This window comes from Pseudophryne corroboree, chromosome 1 (assembly GCF_028390025.1).
Source record: "Pseudophryne corroboree isolate aPseCor3 chromosome 1, aPseCor3.hap2, whole genome shotgun sequence".
In the NCBI taxonomy this organism is placed as follows: domain Eukaryota; kingdom Metazoa; phylum Chordata; class Amphibia; order Anura; family Myobatrachidae; genus Pseudophryne; species Pseudophryne corroboree.
The window spans coordinates 782,326,163-782,344,292 of NC_086444.1; positions in this window are offsets into that span (position 1 = coordinate 782,326,163).

Below are 18,130 nucleotides of genomic sequence, written 5' to 3' on the forward strand. Positions count from 1 at the left end.
AGAACCCCTTAGATGCATCCAAAAACACTATGGACTTGATGCTGAGTTGGACACACATTAGAGCTGATTCCGAGGTGGGAACAAAGCAAAAAACATCTGGAACAAGCCAAGTTGTGATCTGTAGAGAGCATTTTTTGGTGGGGCAGACAGGGAAATGACTGGCTACTTCTTCATGTAGCCCACAAATGTTAGGCAGCTTTATTTCCACACTGCAATTTAGATTTCAGTTTGGACACAACCCTCCCAAATCTACAGCTCTCTGCAAATGTTGAATCTGTCCCACATGCAGTGCAACATGGATTTGCCCAGGTGAAAGTTATTATACATTGGGGGTAATTCAGATCCGATCGCTGCTGTGCATTTTCGCACAGTGGGTGATCAGGTCCAAACTGCGCATGCGTATGCACCGCAATGCGCAGGCACATTGGACCGCTACAACGGGCATCGCCAGTCAGCGACGGGATGGTGCGAAGGATCCATTTGCACGGGTATACGCAAGGTGATTGACAGGAAGAGGCAGTTTGTGGGTGGCAACTGACCATTTACAGGGAGTGTCCGGAAAAACACAGGCATCTCCAAGCGTTTTATGGGTGTCTGTCGACAGCTCCGGCCTCGGTCAGCCTGATGTGATCGCACTAGAAGAGTAAGTCCTGGGCTGCCAGAAACTGCACAAACAGATTTTTTGAAGCTCTGCTACACATAGGAACGCACACTTGCACAGCAAAAATACACTCCCCCTGTAGGCAGCGACTATCTGATTGTAGGACAGCAAAGAACGCAGCCCAGCGATCAGATCTGAATTACCCCCATTGTACATAATGTTGGCTAAAAAAAGCCATATGGAAAAAATAGAAGAGTTATCCACTGATGGTATGAATACTATATGTTCACAATTACGCAAACATGCCTTTAATGTACTCCTGCTGTATGTAAGACCGGTCCTTCTATCTCCTTTTCTCACCTCTGGCTAATACGTCTGAGAGAAACAGATGATAGTGTAACTATAAAACAAAGTATGGAGCTATACGTAAATCAGTTGAACTATTATATGTGAGTTGAAGCATAGTTATTGACTTAAACAAGCATTTTCTTTTAATGTTTGATAGGATTACTATTATATAAAACTAGGCGATTCATCGCGCCCTACGGGCGCTCTTCACACCGTCGTTAGGGGCTTCGCCCCGTTAACCTCTGCACGGCTTTGCCGCGGGTGGGGGAGGGGGCAGTTAGCCGGGGTGGTGCGGTTGGGGGTGGGTGGGTGTGAGGGTGCTACGGTTGCAGGGGCGGGTGGGGGAGGGGGTGGAGTGCCACGGGTGGTGGGTGGATGCGGTGGGTGCCGCGGGTGTTGGTGCTGCGGGTGGGGGAGAGGGTGGGAGTGCCGCGGGTGGGGTGCAAATGCGGTTGGTTGCCGCGGGTGTTGGTGCTACGGGTTGGGGGAGGGGGCGGGAGTTCCGCGGGTGGGTGGCGCGGGTGTTTGTGCTCTGGGTGGGGGAGGGGACGGGAGTGCCGCAAGTGGTGCGCGCGTTGGTGCAGCGGGTGGGGGAGGGGGGAGTGCCACGGGTGGTGGGTGGATGTGGTGGGTGCCGCGGGTGTTGGTGCTGCGGGTAGGGGAGGGGGTGGAGTGCCACGGGTGGTGGGTGGATGCGGTGGGTGCTGCGGGTAGGTGGCGCGGGTGTTGGTGCTGCGGGTGGGGGAGAGGGTGGGAGTGCAGCGGGTGGGGGGCGAATGCGGTAGGTTACCGCGGGTGTTGGTGCTACGGGTTGGGGGCGGGAGTTCCACGGGTGGGTGGCGCGGGTGTTTGTGCTCTGGGTGGGGGAGGGGACGGGAGTGCCGCGGGTGTTGGTGCAGCGGGTGGGGGAGGGGTGCCACGGGTGGTGGGTGGATGCGGTGGGTGCCGCGGGTGCTGGTGCTGCGGGTGGGGGAGGGGGTGGAGTGCCACGGGTGGTGGGTGGATGCGGTGGGTGCCGCGGGTAGGTGGCGCGGGTGTTGGTGCTGCGGGTGGGGGGCGAATGCAATTGGTTACCGCGGGTGTTGGTGCTGTGGGTGGGGGAGGGGGCAGAGTGCCACGGGTGGTGCAGGTGTTGGTGCTGCGGGTGGGGGAGGGGGTGGAGTGCCACGGGTGGTGGGTGGATGCGGTGGGTGCCGCGGGTGTTGGTGCTGCGGGTGGGGGAGAGGGTGGGAGTGCCGCGGGTGGGGGGCGAATGCAGTTGGTTACCGCGGGTGTTGGTGCTGTGGGTGGGGGAGGGGGCAGAGTGCCACGGGTGGTGCGGGTGTTGGTGCTGCGGGTGGGGGAGGTGGTGGAGTGCCACGGGTGGTGGGTGGATGCGGTGGGTGTCGCGGTTAGGTGCCGTGGGTGTCGGTGCTGCGGGTGGGGGAGAGGGTGGGTATGGGGGAGGGGCAGAGTTGCAGCGGGTGGGGGAGGGGCGGGGGGGTGCTGCAGGTGTGGGAGCTACGGGTGGGAGTGCCGTGGGTGGGAGCGGATGTGGGGGATGCGTTGGGTGCCGCTGGGGGGGGGGGCAGTGGGTGTTGGTGCTGTGGGTGGGGGAGGGGGCAGAGTGCCACGGGTGGTGCGGGTGTTGGTGCTGTGGGTGGGGGAGTGCCACGGGTGGTGGGTGGATGCGGTGGGTGCCGCGGGTCTTGGTGCTGCGGGTGGGGGAGAGGGTGGGAGTGCCGCGGGTGGGGGGCGAATGCGGTTGGTTGCCGCGGGTGTTGGTGCTACGGGTTGGGGGAGGGGGCGGGAGTTCCGTGGGTGGGTGGCGCAGGTGTTTGTGCTCTGGGTGGGGGAGGGGACGGGAGTGCCGTGGGTGGTGCGGGTGTTGGTGCTGCGGGTGGGGGAGGGGTGCCACGGGTGGTGGGTGGATGCGGTGGGTGCCGCGGGTGTTGGTGCTGCGGGTGGGGGAGAGGGTGGGAGTGCCGCGGGTGGGGGGCGAATGCGGTTGGTTACCGCGAGTGTTGGTGCTACGGGTTGGGGGAGGGGGCGGGAGTTCCGCGGGTGTGTGGCGCGGGTGTTTGTGCTCTGGGTGGGGGAGGGGACGGGAGTGCCGCGGGTGTTGGTGCAGCGGGTGGGGGAGGGGGGGTGCCACGGGTGGTGGGTGGATGCGGTGGGTGCCGCGGGTGTTGGTGCTGCGGGTGGGGGAGGGGGTGGAGTGCCACGGGTGGTGGGTGGATGCGGTGGGTGCCGCGGGTAGGTGGCGCGGGTGTTGGGGCTGCGGGTGGGGGAGAGGGTGGGAGTGCCGCGGGTGGGGGGGCGAATGCGGTTGGTTGCCGCTGGTGTTGGTGCTACGGGTTGGGGGAGTGGGCGGGAGTTCCGCGGGTGGGTGGCGCGGGTGTTTGTGCTCTGGGTGGGGGAGGGGACGGGATTGCCGCGGGTGGTGCGCGTGTTGGTGCAGCGGGTGGGGGAGGGGGGGAGTGCCACGGGTGGTGGGTGGATGCGGTGGGTGCCGCGGGTGTTGGTGCTGCGGGAGGGGGTGGAGTGCCACGGGTGGTGGGTGGATGCGGTGGGTGCTGCGGGTAGGTGGCGCGGGTGTTGGTGCTGCGGGTGGGGGAGAGGGTGGGAGTGCAGTGGGTTGGGGGCGAATGCGGTTGGTTACCACGGGTGTTGGTGCTACGGGTGGGGGAGGGAGCGGGAGTTCCGCAGGTGGGTTGCGTGGGTGTTTGTGCTCTGGGTGGGGGAGGGGAAGGGAGTGCCGCGGGTGGTGGGTGGAGACGGTGGGTGTTTGTGCTACGGGTGGGGGAGGGGGCAGGAGCAGTGGCGCCACAACGTGGGTGCGGGGAGTGCGGCCCGCACCCGGGTGTTACCCTCTGAGGGGTGACACCAAAGTGCCGGCTCCTGTCACAGCGCAGAAGCCAGCACTGCAGATCCAGCAGTGTCCCCCGAACCACAACGTGCCGTAAACGGGGGTCGGGACGCGAAGCCACGCCCCCTTCCGCGAAGTCACGCCCCCTTTTCGCCCGCGACCGCAGCGGGTGTTAGAAAAGTGAATACTCTGGGCGGGAGTGCTGCGGATGTTGGTGCTGCGGGAGGGGGAGGGGACGGGAGTGCCGCGGGAGGGGGGCAGATGCGGGTGGTTGCAGCGGGCGGGAAGGAGGGGGGGGGGGGGGCGAGTCACTGTTCAGCATGTCTCCCTGATTCAGTGGCAGCCGCAAGATTGTGAGGCGGGTAATGTGAGTTCCGCTCACAGTCAGCGGCTGCGGTGTCACCACTCACCAGGGGCAGTACGGGGTGAAGGGAGACAGGGGACTGGGCGGAGATCGGGAGGGGACTGGGCGGAGAGAGGGAGGGGACTGTTCCTGGCCAGATCTGTGCCTGTGACTCCGCCCAGCGTTACGGCCAGCACAAAGTCACAGAGTTGGGCAAATATATAGGAGATGTAAACTGCAATTGACATATCCCACTGGAATTTTGATACATGGGGGTATATTTACTAAGGTCCCGATTTTGTCCGAGATGCCGTTTTTTCTTCAAAGTGTCATCTCGGTAATTTACTAAGCAGAAATCACGGCAGTGATGAGGCCATTCGTATTTTTTTGCAAGTCCAACAAAAAAAATACGAATGAATACACCATCGGTCAAAACGCGGCTGTTTAAGTATGAATCTCGGTCATTTACTAAGAAGTGCAAAGCAAAAAATAAAAAAACACTGCCGTGAAAAAATACAACTCGTAAAAAAGTGCTAAAAAAAAACAGACCTGCTTTTTTGAGCCGTGATTGGATAGGCATGCACGGATCCATGAGATCCGTGCATGTATATCAGTGGGAAGGGGTGGGAAAGTGTTAATTTGTTGAAAAAAAATTGCGTGGGGTCCCCCCTCCTAAGCATAACCAGCCTCGGGCTCTTTGAGCCGATCCTGGTTGCAGAAATATGGGAAAAAAAATGACAGGGGTTCCCCCATATTTAAGCAACCAGCATCGGGCTCTGCGCCTGGTCCTGGTTCCAAAAATACGGGGGACAAAAAGCGTAGGGGTCCCCCGTATTTTTAAAACCAGCACCGGGCTCCACTAGCTGGACAGATAATGCCACAGCCGGGGGTCACTTTTATACAGTGCCCTGCGGCCGTGGCATCAAATATCCAACTAGTCACCCCTGGCCGGGGTACCCTGGGGGAGTGGGGACCCCTTCAATCAAGGGGTCCCCCCCAGCCACCCAAGGGCCAGGGGTGAAGCCCGAGGCTGTCCCCCCCATCCAATGGGCTGCGGATGGGGGGCTGATAGCCTTTTTGTAAAAGTGTAAGATATTGTTTTTAGTAGCAGTACTACAAGGCCCAGCAAGCCTCCCCCACATGCTGGTACTTGGAGAACCACAAGTACCAACATGCGGCGGAAAAACGGGCCCGCTGGTACCTGTAGTACTACTACTAAAAAAATACCCAAAAAAAGACAATACACACACACCTTGAAAGTAAAGTTTTATTACATCCATCCACACAAACATACATACATACTTACCTTATGTTCACACGAGGGTCGGTCCTCTTCTCCAGTAGAATCCATGGGGTACCTGTTGAATAAATTATACTCACCTGATCCAGGGTACCAGGCTCCTCGGATAATCCTTTTGTAATCCACGTACTTGATTAAAAAAATAAAACGGATACCCGAGCCACGCACTGAAAGGGGACCCATGTTTTCACATGGGTCCCCTTTCCCCGAATGCCAGAAACCCACTCTGACTGATGTCTAAGTGGGTTTCTTCAACCAATCAGGGAGCGCCACGTTGTAGCACCCTCCTGATCGGCTGTGTGCTCCTGTACTGTCTGACAGGCGGCACACGGCAGTGTTACAATGTAGCGCCTATGCGCTCCATTGTAACCAATGGTGGGAACTTTGTGGTCAGCGGTGAGGTCACTTTCGGTCAACCGCTGAGCAGAAAGTTCCCACCATTGGTTACAATGGAGCGCATAGGCGCTACATTGTAACACTGCCGTGTGCCGCCTGTCAGACAGTACAGGAGCACACAGCCGATCAGGAGGGTGCTACAACGTGGCGCTCCCTGATTGGCTGAAGAAACCCACTTAGACATCAGTCAGAGTGGGTTTCTGGCATTCGGGGAAAGGGGACCCATGTGAAAACATGGGTCCCCTTTCAGTGCGTGGCTCGGGTCTCCGTTTTATTTTTTTAATCAAGTACGTGGATTACAAAAGGATTATCCGAGGAGCCTGGTACCCTGGATCTGGTGAGTATAATTTATTCAACAGGTACCCCATGGATTCTACTGGAGAAGAGGACCGACCCTTGTGTGAACATAAGGTAAGTATGTATGTATGTTTGTGTGGATGGATGTAATAAAACTTTACTTTCAAGGTGTGTGTGTGTTGTCTTTTTTTGGGTATTTTTTTAGTAGTAGTACTACAGGTACCAGCGGGCCCGGTTTTCCGCTGCATGCTGGTACTTGTGGTTCTCCAAGTACCAGCTTGCGGGGGAGGCTTGCTGGGACTTGTAGTACTGCTACTAAAAACAATATTCATAACTATCAACAAAGGCTATCAGCCCCCCATCCGCAGCCCATTGGATGGGGGGGACAGCCTCGGGCTTCACCCCTGGCCCTTGGGTGGCTGGGGGGGGGACCCCTTGATTGAATGGGTCCCCACTCCCCCAGGGTACCCCGGCCAGGGGTGACTAGTTGGATATTTGATGCCACGGCCGCAGGGCACGGTATAAAAGTGACCCCCGGCTGTGGCATTATCTGTCCAGCTAGTGGAGCCCGGTGCTGGTTTTAAAAATACGGGGGACCCCTACGCTTTTTGTCCCCCGTATTTTTGGAACCAGGACCAGGCGCAGAGCCCGATGCTGGTTGCTTAAATATGGGGGAACCCCTGTCCATTTTTTCCCCATATTTCTGCAACCAGGATCGGCTCAAAGAGCCCGAGGCTGGTTTGCCTTAGGAGGGGGGACCACACGCAATTTTTTTTTAACATTTAAACTTTTTTTTTTTTTTAAACAAAGTGCACAATGAAGCCCAGCACGGATCTCTCAGATCCGGCCGAGATTCATTGTATTAAAGTCGGCAGTGTTTTACAAGTCACTCACGTAAAACACTGCCTAAAAAAACGAATGACATCGACATCGGAAAACCCGAAAATGCAGAATACAGCAGCTTAGTAAATTAGTCGTAATAAATTCAAAAAGTTGCAGTTTTACACTTTCGATGTCATTCGTGATTATTCTCCCACCAAATCGGGAGAATTACGAATGTTAGTAAATATACCCCATGGAGAGAAGTTGGCTCTAGTCGATAATGATAACGGTAAGATTTCTTACCAAAGTTTAGAAATTATATAAAAAACTTATAAACTTGGTCATTGTTAACAAATAGAAAATTATAATGCTTAAAGGTCAATCAGAAAGTGATAAGTATGTCTATAAAACAAGTACATATTTTTTTAATGAAAGTTAGAGCAAGGTGAATAAATAAGAATTTACTTACCGGTAATTCTATTTCTCGTAGTCCGTAGTTGATGCTGGGGACTCCGTAAGGACCATGGGGAATAGCGGGCTCCACAGGAGACTGGGCACTCTAAAGAAAGATTTAGTACTATCTGGTGTGCACTGTCTCCTCCCTCTATGCCCCTCCTCCAGACCTCAGTTAAGGAAACTGTGCCCGGAAGAGCTGACATTACAAGGAAAGGATTTTGGAATCCCGGGTAAGACTCATACCAGCCACACCAATCACACCGTATAACTTGTGATAAACTTACCCAGTTAACAGTATGAATAACCAACAGAGCATCAACCAATGGATGCCAACATAACATAACCCTTTATTAAGCAATAACTATATACACGTATTGCAGAAAGTCCGCACTTGGGACGGGCGCCCAGCATCCACTACGGACTACGAGAAATAGAATTACCGGTAAGTAAATTCTTATTTTCTCTAACATCCTAGTGGATGCTGGGGACTCCGTAAGGACCATGGGGATTATACCAAAGCTCCCAAACGGGCGGGAGAGTGCGGATGACTCTGCAGCACCGAATGGGCAAACACCAAGTCCTCCTCAGCCAGGGTATCAAACTTGTAGAACTTTGCAAATGTGTTTGAACCCGACCAAGTAGCAGCTCGGCAAAGCTGTAATGCCGAGACCCCTCGGGCAGCCGCCCAAGAAGAGCCCACCTTCCTTGTGGAATGGGCTTTTATTGATTTTGGATGCGGCAATCCAGCCGCAGAATGAGCCTGCTGAATCGTGTTACAGATCCAGCGAGCAATGGTTTGCTTTGAAGCAGGAGCACCCAGCTTGTTGGATGCATACAGGATAAACAGCGAGTCAGTCTTCCTGACTCCAGTCGTCCTGGCAACATAGATCTTTAAAGCCCTGACTACATCAAGCAACTTGGAATCCCCCAAGTCACGAGTAGCCGCAGGCACCACAATGGGTTGGTTCAGATGAAAAGATGACCCCACCTTTTGCAGAAACTGCGGACGAGTTCGCAATTCTGCCCTGTCCATATGGTAAACCAGATAGGGGCTTTTACATGACAAAGCCGCCAATTCTGACACACGCCTAGCTGAGGCTAGGGCCAACAGCATGACCACTTTTCACGTGAGATACGTTAGCTCCACCGTCTTAAGTGGCTCAAACCAGTGGGATTTCAGGAAAGCCAAGATCACGTTAAGATCCCAAGGTGCCACTGGTGGCACAAAAGGAGGCTGAATATGCAGCACTCATTTAACAAACGTCTGAACCTCAGGCAGTGAAGCCAGTTCTTTTTGAAAGAAAATGGATAGGGCCGAAATCTGGACTTTAATGGACCCTAATTAAAGGCCCATAGTCACACCTGACTGTAGGAAGTGCAGGAATCGACTCAGCTGGAATTCCTCTGTAGGGGCCTTCCTGGCCTCACACCAAGCAACATATTTTCGCCATATACGGTGATAATGTTTTGCGGTCACGTCCTTCCTAGCCTTTATCAGCGTAGGAATAACTGCTTCCGGAATGCCCTTTTCTGCTAGGATCCGGTGTTCAACCGCCATGCCGTCAAATGCAGCCGCGGTAAGTCTTGGAACAGACAGGGCCCTTGTTGTAACAGGTCCTGTCTAAGAGGCAGAGGCCATGGGTCCTCTGTGAGCATTTATTGCAATTCCGGGTACCAAGTCCTTCTTGGCCAATCCGGAACAATGAGTATTGTTCTCACTCCTCTTTTTCTTACAATTCTCAGCACCTTTGGTATGAGAGGAAGAGGAGGAAACACGTAGACCGACTGGAACACCCACAGTGTTACTAGTGCGTCCACAGCTATCGCCTGAGGGTCCCTTGACCTGGCGCAATATCTTTTTAGCTTTTTGTTGAGACGGGACGCCATCATGTCCACTTGTGGCAGCTCCCATCGATTTGCAATCTGCGTGAAGACTTCTTGATGAAGACCCCACTCTCCCGGGTGGAGGTCGTGTCTGCTGAGGAAGTCTGCTTCCCAGTTGTCCACTCCCGGAATGAACACTGCTGACAGTGCTAGTACGTGATTCTCCGCCCACTGAAGAATCCTGGTGGCTTCTGCCATTGCCACCCTGCTTCTTGTGCCGCCCTGGCGGTTTACATGGGCCACTGCCGTGATGTTGTCTGACTGAATTAGCACTGGTTGGTTCCGAAGCAGAGGCTCTGCTTGACTCAGGGCGTTGTATATGGCCCTTAGTTCCAGGATATTGATGTGCAGACAAGTCTCCTGACTTGACCACAACCCTTGGAAGTTTCTTCCTTGAGTGACTGCCCCCCACCGTCGGAGGCTTGCATCCGTGGTCACCTGGACCCAGTCCTGTATGCCGAATCTACGGCCCTCGAGGAGGTGAGCACCTTGTAGCCACCACAGAAGACACACCCTGGGGTGATCATCCGATGCATCTGAAGATGCGATCCGGACCACTTGTCCAGCAGATCCCACTGAAAGATCCTTGCATGGAACCTGCCGAAGGGAATGGCTTCGTATGACGCCACCATCTTTCCCAGGACTCGCGTGCAGCGATGCACCGACACCTGTTTTGGCTTTAGGAGGTCTCTGACCAGAGTCACGAGCTCCTGAGCCTACTCCTCCGGGAGAAACACCTTCTTCTGGTCTGTGTCCAGAATCATGCCCAGGAAGGGCAGACGCGTCGCAGGAATCAGCTGCGACTTTGGAATGTTCAGAATCCAGCCGTGCTGACGCAACACTTCCTGAGAGTGTGCTACGCTGATCAGCAACTGCTCCCTGGACCTCGCCTTTATGAGGAGATCGTCCAAGTATGGGATAATTGTAACCCCTTGCTTCCGAAGGAGCACCATCATTTCCGCCATCACTTTGGTAAAAACTCTCGGTGCCGTGGACAGGCCAAACGGCAATGTCTGGAATTGGTAATGACAGTCCCGTACCACAAACCTGAGGTACTCCTGATGAGGCGGATAAATGGGGACGTGCAAGTAAGCATCCTTGATGTCCAGAGACACCATAAAATCACCTTCCTCCAGGCTTGTGAATTGCCTCCAACACTATCTCCCTTTCCATGGGGGAAGTTGGTAAGGCCGATTTTAGGTAACGGTGAGGGGGCATCACCTCGAATTCCAGCCTGTATCCCTGAGACACAATTTGTATAGCCCAAGGATCCACCTGTGAGCGAACCCACTGGTGGCTGAAAAGTCGGAGACGCGCCACCACGGCTCCGTCTGTGGAGCCCCAGCGTCATGCGGTGGATTTAGTGGAAGCCGGGGAAGACTTTTATTCCTGGGAACTAACTGCATGGTGCAGCTTTTTTCCTCTACCCCTGCCTCTGGCAAGAAAGGACGCACCTCTGACCTTCTTGCTCCTCTGAGAACGAAAGGACTGCATTTGGTAATACGGTGCTTTCTTAGGTTGTGGAGGGACATAAGGCAAGAAATTTGACTTCCCAGCCGTAGCTGTGGAAACTAGGTCCGAGAGACCGTCCCCAAACAATTCCTCACCCTTATAAGGTAAAACCTCCATGTGTTTTTTAGAGTCGGTATCCCCTGTCCATTGCTGAGTCCATAAGACCCTTCTGGCAGAAATGGACATTGCGTTAACTCTAGAGCCCAGCAGGCAAATGTCCCTCTGGGCATCCCGCATATATAGGACCGTGTCCTTGATATGTGCCAGGGTCAGTAGAACAGTGTCCCTGTCCAGGGTATCTAACTCCTCAGACAGAGAATCCGTCCATGCAGCTACCGCACTACACATCCAGGCCGAAGCAATTGCTGGCCTCAGCAGTGTGCCAGAATGTGTATAAACCGACTTCAGGATAGCTTCCTGCTTTCTATCCGCAGGATCCTTTAGGGCGGCCGTATCCGGAGACGGCAGGGCCACCTTCTTGGACAAGCGTGTCAACACCTTGTCTACCCTAGGGGAGGATTCCCAACGTAACCTGTCCGTTGGCGGGAAAGGATACGCCATAAGTAATCTCTTGGAAACTATCACCTTCCTGTCAGGGGAATCCCACGCTTTTTCACATAATTCATTTAATTCATGTGAAGGGGGAAAAGTCACTTCATGCTTTTTCTCCCCATACATATAAATCCTCTTGTCAGGGACAGGATTTTCCTCAGAAATGTGTAATACATCCTTCATTGCTACAATCATGTAGCGGATGGCTTTAGTCATTTTAGGCTGCAACTTTGCCTCATCGTCATCGACACTGGAGTCAGATTCCGTGTCGACATCTGTGTCAACTATCTGGGATAGTGTGCGCTTTTGAGACCCTGACAGCCTCTGCGCTGTAGGATCAGGCATGGGTTGAGACCCTGACTTTCCCCCGGTTACAGTTTTATCGAATCTGTTATGCAAGGAGTTTACATTATCATTTAACACCTTCCACATATCCATCCAATCAGGTGTCGGCACCGTCGGCGGCGACAACACACTCAGCTGCACTTGTTCTGCCTCCACGTATCCTTCCTCATCAAACATGTCGACACAGGTTTCGTACCGACACACCGCACACACACAGGGAATGCTCTGACTGAGGACAGGACCCCACAAAGGCTTTTGGGGAGACAGAGAGAGAGTATGCCAGCACACACCCCAGCGCTATATAACCCAGGGATTACACTGTACCTTAGTGTTTACCCTGTAGCTGCTGTTAATATATATATATACTGCGCCTAAATTTATGTGCCCCCCCTGTCTTTTTTACCCTTTAATGCACCTGTATACTGCAGGGGAGAGCCTGGGGAGCGTCCTTCCAGCGGAGCTGTGAAGAGAAAATGGCGCTGGTGTGCTGAGGAAGAAGGCCCCGCCCCCTCAGCGGCGGGCTTCTGTCCCGCTTTAATGTGTAAAAAATGGCGGGGGCTCGGGCATATATACAGTCCCAGACTGTATATATGCCTCTTTTTGCCAAAAAGGTACTTAATTGCTGCCCAGGGCGCCCCCCCCCCTGCGCCCTGCACCCTACAGTGACCGGAGTGTGCGGTGTGCTGTGGGAGCAATGGCGCACAGCTGCAGTGCTGTGCGCTACCTTAAGTGAAGACAGGAGTCTTCAGCCGCCGATTTCGATGTCTTCTTGCTTCTGCTGCTTCTGTTCTTCTGGCTCTGCGAGGGGGACGGCGTCGCGGCTTCGGGAACGGACGATCAAGGTTAGGTACCTGTGTTCGATCCCTCTGGAGCTAATGGTGTCCAGTAGCCTAAGAAGCGCTACCTAGCTGCCGTGAGTAGGTTTGCTTCTCTCCCCTCAGTCCCTCGTAGCAGAGAGTCTGTTGCCAGCAGAAGCTCTCTTAAAATAAAAAATCTAACAAAATACTTTCTTTTCTAGCAAGCTCAGGAGAGCCCACTAGGAGCACCCAGCTCGGCCGGGCACAGATTCTAACTGAGGTCTGGAGGAGGGGCATAGAGGGAGGAGCCAGTGCACACCAGATAGTACCTAATCTTTCTTTAGAGTGCCCAGTCTCCTGCGGAGCCCGCTATTCCCCATGGTCCTTACGGAGTCCCCAGCATCCACTAGGACGTTAGAGAAATTAATGAAATGTAATCTCTGTACTTTGACTATTTCAATCAGCTTCAAAGCATGTGATATTGGCAATGTGATGAAACAAGAAAAAGCACCAGAGGAACTGGTTTTGAGCTTTATTATAAATTATCAGTGTTAGCAATCCAAAATATTCAAGTGAGAATAATATCAAACTAAAATAGAATAGAATATGAAAATATTGTAAATGATAACTGAGTAAAAATGAATGAATAAATACATTATAAATCAAATCTACTCATGTGTAAAGAAAACATGAATCCAGGACTTGACAAATACCAGTTGCCAGGCAACTAAAATTTTGATCCCTTAAAAGAGATTTTGTTTAAACGTGAGGGGGCGGAGGGAGGCGGCCCAGCCGAGACTGAGAGAAGATGTGTTTGGCGTGAGCTTCCCAGCACTTGCCCTCCAGTGAGTCTGCACCTTGCCTTTCTACTTACCTACTGTATAGGTTTAGCATCCCTCAGAGGATCTCTTCTGCTCCACTCCCTGCACCGAGTCACTAGGTCCTAGTACTTGCTCACCTGTGTGTAATTCCCAGTCACCTGTGGCCCCATGAGAACTCCTCCAGTACTGCTGCAGCTGGTGGCATACTGTCAGTATTGTTGAAAAAAGATGTGTGCTACTGTGCACATTCCAGTCTTCCTGTTCTCCAGTGAGGCTTCATGCACTATCAGAAGATGGCCATTGAGATCTCTACTAAGCATGTGCAGAGGACATCTTGTCTTGAGACTGTGTTAGAGCATCACAGTGGAAGACACATCTCTTCCTCTTTCAGTAGCTCCAGACAGACCTGTGATTACCTGCAATCCACAACATTTCCAGTGATCCTGAACCATTACTTAGTGCCTACATACTGTACACTCAAAGGCTCGGGAGCTGCATGACACCCCGCTTGGCTGAAGCTCCGCTCCATGAGAACCAGTATGTAACAGGGGGTATAGTTGTACCTGCTATCATTAATCAACACCATTGGTTAAGTAACTGGGCTTTTCACAGATCTGCTGGTGTGTGACTATAGAACTCTGCAATATCAACAGCTGCACAAACAATGTTTCAAACTTGTGTAAAACTAGCTTTGTTTTCCATTTCCACTGGGACCTCTAGGGGTGGCTATAAAATCTGCACTTAGGTGTTATGAGAACCAAATAACTGATTTTCTGGCCTCACCCAAATCACTGGATCTATTTACTGCATGTACATACAGTAATTCATCTGAATTCCTATACTGCGCTCTAACATCCAGTGATAAATGTATTTATCTACCAAAGTGATCACCATTGTCATATAATGTTCCAGTCTTGTGCACCACTCAGTAATTGAGGGAACAAGTGGAAACTTCCAGTCGCACAGAATCACCACTTTAGAAGTGCTTAAAATAAATTTATGTCACAACAACAATCTCTTATATTGGTCATAGGTTCTCAGAATTAAATTTAGTAGCGAAAAAATAGGATTTTAATTACCTACCAGTAAATCCTTTTCTCGTAGTCCGTAGATTATATTGGGGATCTATTTAGTACCATGGGGAATAGACGGGTCCACTAAGAGCCATGGGCACTTTAAGAATTTGATAGTTATAGTGTGGGCTGGTTCCTCCCTCTATGCCCCTCCTACCAGACTCAGTCTAGGAAACTGTGCCCGAGGAGACGGACATACTTTGGGAGAAGGATATAAAAGGATAGTGGTGAGATTCCAAACCAGCACACAAAAACAAGAGGAAAGCCAAGCTAACCAAACTTGGAACAGGAACAGCAACGGCTGAACCAAACAACAATACTTAACCAAGTAACAGTGCAGGACGCACGTAGCACTTGGCGGGCGCCCAGTATCCTCTACGGACTACGAGAAAAGCTTTACCCGTAGGTAATTAAAATCCTATTTTCTCTTACGTCCTAGAGGATACTGGGGATCCATTTAGTACCATGGGGAAGTACCAAAGCTCCCAAACCAGGTGGGTGAGTGCTGAGGGTCCTGCAGAGCTGATTGACCAAACGGTAGGTCATCAGAGGCCAAGGTATCGAACTTGCAAAACTTTGCAAACATGTTTGAACCTGACCAAGTAGCAGTTTGGCAGAGCTGTAAATCCAAGACACCCCGGTCAGCCGCCCAAGAAGAACCCACGACCTCAGAGTGGGCCGGTACAGATTTTGGAACCGGTAATCCTGCCGTGGAATAAGCATGCTGTATAGTGATCCTGATTCAGCGTGCAACAGAATGCTTTGAAGCTGGACACCCAATCTTATTGGGATTGTAATAAACAAACAGCAAGTCAGATTTCCTGTGAGGAGCCATTCTCTTCACATACTGTACACCTTCAAAGCCCTCACAATATCCAAAGACTTTGAAGTAACAGAGGCGTCGGTCACAACCGGAAAAACAATTGGTTGGTTTATGTGAAACGCTGACATCACCTTAGGAAGAAATTGCTGACGAGTCCTGAGTTCATGGAAGATTAAATAGGGACTCTTGTGAGACAATGCCCCCAGTTCCGACACACATCTTGCAGAAGCCAAGGCCAACAGTGTGACAGTCTTCCACGTAAGAAATTTTACGTCTACCTCCTGTAAAGGTTCAAACCAGTCTGATTGGAGGAACTGCATCACCAAATTGAGATTCCAAGGTGCCGTGGGAGGTACAAAGGGAGGCTGGATGTGCAGAACCCCTTTCAAGAATGCCTGGACCTCAGGAAGAGATGCCAATTGTTTCTGAAAGAAAATGGACAAGGCCGATATCTGGACTTTTATCGAGCCCAGATGTAGGCCCACATCCACACCCGACTGCAGAAAAAGCAGGAAACGTTCCAGATGAAATTCTACAGCAGAATATTTTTTGCTCTCACACCAAGAGACGTATTTCTTCCAAATATGGTGGTAATGTTTAGACGTTACCCCCTTCCTGGCTTGGATCAAAGTCGGGATGACCTTGTCAGGAATCCCTCTTCTGGCTAGAATCAGCCGTTCAACCTCCATGCCATCAAACAAAGCCATGTCAAGTCTTGATAGACGAACGGACCCTGTTGCAGGAGATCCTCGCGAAGAGGTAGAGGCCGCGTACCAGGCCCTTCTTGGCCAATCCGGAGCAATGAGAATTGCTTGAACTTTTTCCCTTTTTATTCTTTTCAGAATTCTTGGGATCAGCAGAAGTGGAAGGAACATGTACAACATCTGATAGACCCATGGAGTTGTCTGAGCATCCACCACCACTGCCTGTGGGTCTATCGACCTGGAACAATACGCTTGAGTTTCTTCTTGAGACGAGAGGCCATAATATCGATTTGTGGACATCCCCATCGATGTGTCAAGCACCTGGACAGCTCCGGGTGCAGGTTGTGTCTGCTGAGTAAGTCTGCTTCCCAGTTGTCTACTCCCGGAATGAAGACCGCCAACAATACCACAGCGTGTTTTTCTGCCCAGAGGAGAATTCTTTATACCTCTGACATTGCTGTTCTGCTCTTCGTTCCTCCCTGTCAGTTAATGTACGTTACTGCCGTCACATTGTCCGACTGAACCTGAATGGCCCGATCTTGAAGAAGATATGAGGCCTGCAGAAGGGCATTGTATATAGCCCTGAGTTCCAAAATGTTGATTGGAAGGATGACTTCCTGACTTGACCATCTTCCTTGAAACTGCACCCCCTGGGTGACCACTCCCCAACCTCTGAGGGTTGCATCTGTGGTTAGCAGAATCCAAGTTTGAATCCCGAACCTTCGGCCCTCGACTAGGTGAGAAGTCTGTAGCCACCACAGAAGGGAGATCCTGGCTCTTGGCGACAGGCGGATCCTCTGGTGAATGTGAAGATGCGATCCGGACCATTTGTCCAACAGATCCAGCTGGAAGGGCCTCGCATGAAGCCTTCCATACTGAAGTGCCTCGTAAGAGGCCACCATCTTCCCCAGAAGGCGAATGCATACAGTAGATGCAATGATATCCAGGTTGACTTCAGGACATCCCTAACCATCGACTGGATTACCAATGCCTTTTCCAACGGAAGAAAAACTTTCTACGACTCTGTCCTATATCATTCCCAGAAATGGGAGCCTCCGAGTTGGCTCTAAATGAGATTTTAGATGATTTAGAATCCACTCGTGATCCAGGAGTAGTCTGGTTGTGAGACCAATGCCATCAAACAACCCTTCCCTGGACAGTGCATATATCAGAAGATCGTCCAGAATAATGTTCACTCCCTGCTTGAGAAGGAGAAACATCATCTCTGCCATCACCTTGTTGAACACCCTCGGTGCTGTGGAGAGACCAAATGGCAGGGCCCAGAACTGATAGAGACAGTCCTGTAGTGCAAAGCTTGGTGAGGTGGCCAGATCGGAATGTGAAGGTACGCATCCTTGATATCCAGAGACACTAGGAATTCCCCCTTCTCCAGACCTGAGATCACCGCTCTCAGAGACTCCATCTTGAATTTGAACACTCGTAAGTACGGGTTCAGTGATTTTAGATTCAAAATCGGTCTCACCGAAACGTGCGGTTTTGGTACCACAAACAAGTTGGAATAGTACCCTTGTTGCGCAGATGAGGTAGAACTGGAACAATGACCTGAGTCTGTACCAGTTTTTGAATGGCATCCTGTAAGGTTATACTTGCCTCTTGTGAAGCTGGTAAGCCTAATTTGAAGAATCTGTGAGGTGGGATTTCCTAAAACTCCAAACTGTATCCCTGGGAAATAAGATCTTTGACCCAGGGATCCTGGCATGATGTTGTCCAGATGTGACTGAAATTCTTTAGTCGGGCTCCCACCTAGCATTCTTCCAGGCCACGCGGTCCACCGTCATTCAAAAGGCTTTGAGGAAGCAGAACTGGAGCTCTGTTCCTGAGAACCGTCAGCTGCTGGTTTGCGTGGTTTACCTCTAGCGCCTCTGATGGCAGTAAAAAATCCTCTGACTTTGCCCTCAAATTTGGCAGTCCGAAAGGACTGTAGGGTGGGTCCTGAGTAGGTCTTCCTGGTTGGAGGAGCCGCAGAAGGAAGTTATTTGGACTTATCCGCAGTAGCTTTGGAGATCTATTTGTCCACTTCATCTCCAAATAAGGCCTCTCCTGTGAAGGGTAGGCCTTCCACGCCATTCCTGGAGTCTTTGTCCGCAGTCCACTGGCGTAACCACAAGCCCCTGCATGCTGACACTGCCATAGCAGTGGTGCATGCATTAAGCAAACCTACTTCTTTTATGGCTTCCACCATAAAGT